At 44.2% G+C, this 1,541-nt stretch overlaps 1 protein-coding gene across 1 annotated transcript in view; it reads right to left on the bottom strand.

Annotated features, from left to right (window-relative positions):
- Positions 1–658, bottom strand: part of Rab5a (RAB5A, member RAS oncogene family) — a 37,619-nt gene extending 36,961 nt beyond the window's left edge. Inside the window, exon 1 of the mRNA XM_013022169.1 lies at positions 424–658. The gene's annotated coding sequence lies outside the window, so the exon portion shown is untranslated. The remainder of the gene's footprint in view (positions 1–423) is intronic.
- Positions 659–1,541: the final 883 nt, after the last annotated feature.

Raw genomic sequence — 1,541 nt, 5'->3', positions numbered from 1 at the left:
ATCCTGCCAACAAACCCCGCAGATCGGCGTTTTCTAGGGTTGTATCCATCGGCTCCCCCGCACCCCACCCCACATTTTCCGGGGGATCGGTCAGCGGGTAAATCATCTCGAGGAGGAGAACAGGGTGAAGACCACTTTCCTGGAAAGCTTGCCTGGTTTTTGCTTTGTTGGGAGCTTACGGGAGGGAGGGATCGAGCCCTAAAATAACTCTCGTTCAGAATTACCTTTTGAGAGTTACTTGCTATGCTTAAGATCGGGGGGCATTATCCAGATCTGTTAGGAAACGCCTCGCCCCCATATCCAGTCCTCACAGGAAGACTGGATGGGAGTCTTCACGGTTGTGGAATGAATAAATGAGTGGTTGAGGCATGTTTTGTTTTTTACTGGCCAAGAATTTGAGGCCGCAGTAATTGAGTAACTTACCTGAGTTCACTGCCTCTTTGGTAATGAAGCTGGATTCTAACCTGCCTTGGCTTCCAGAAGGAGAAATCTTCATTGAAGGACCATCCACAATGGGCCCGTTCCTTACCTTCCGCAGCAGAGCTGCTTAGGACATGCTTCTCTGGGTCATTTCCATACCGGAGTCTTTCTGGCTTGGTATTCAAAACCAGACACCTCCTCCTTCCTCCCTGGAATTAGTAATTTTCTAGAAGAATGTTAAATTGATGTCACTTGAGAATAAAGGCTACTTTTCAGTTTGTGATTTATAATTTACAACCCTCTTACTTTGAAGTATACCTGGGATAAGGTATCCCGTGGGTGCCTTTCAACACTGGGCAGTGAAGATGATTTGAGCCAGTCTTTCAGATAACTCCCTAATTACCAGAAGAACAAAATGTGTCATATGTAAATGGGATCTGTGGCATTTTATCCCTAAGGATTGGTGCCAGTGTGATGTGCTACTCATAATAGCAGATTGTGGACAATCCCAGGGAGAATCAGGAAACAGGAAATGTCACATCCATTTTGTCATGTCGACAACATGTGCTAAACCCAACCTATTCTACTCTAAACTAGCTTCCATTTAGTGACTAGCATGAATTGGCATGTCACTCAGACATGAGACAAACTACAGCATCATTATCACTCATAACCTACCCTTTTTTTTTTTAAATGCTAGTCCTGGGGCTTGAAACTCAGGACCTGGCCATTGTCCTGAGCTTTTTTTGCTCATAATTAGCTACTGCTTGAGCCACAGCTCCACTTCTGACTTTTTTGGCAGTTGGAAATAAGAGTCTTGCATGCTTTCCTGCCTTGACTGGCTTAAAACTGCAATCCTTAGATCTCAGCCTCTTGAAAAGCTTGGATTAGAGACATGAGGTGCCTGGTATGTAATCTGTTCTAGAACCAAAAATTCTCTTTAAGTCCCCAAATTTAAGGTCTAATCCTAATGTGTGGATCATGGTTGCATTCCTAGAAACTGAAATCCACACTCCCACCTTTTCAGTCCACTCTTTACATGTTAGCCAGCTACTCTCCTATTCAAAAATGTCTGAGGAGAAGGAAGCATGGCTTCAATGATTCTGCTTGCCTAGCAAGTT

Source organism: Dipodomys ordii, unplaced genomic scaffold (genome assembly GCF_000151885.1).
Source record: "Dipodomys ordii isolate 6190 unplaced genomic scaffold, Dord_2.0 Scaffold60, whole genome shotgun sequence".
Classification (NCBI taxonomy): Eukaryota; Metazoa; Chordata; class Mammalia; order Rodentia; family Heteromyidae; genus Dipodomys; species Dipodomys ordii.
The sequence above is the reverse complement of the archived record's forward strand: the minus strand, read 5'-3'. Positions and strand labels throughout refer to the sequence as shown.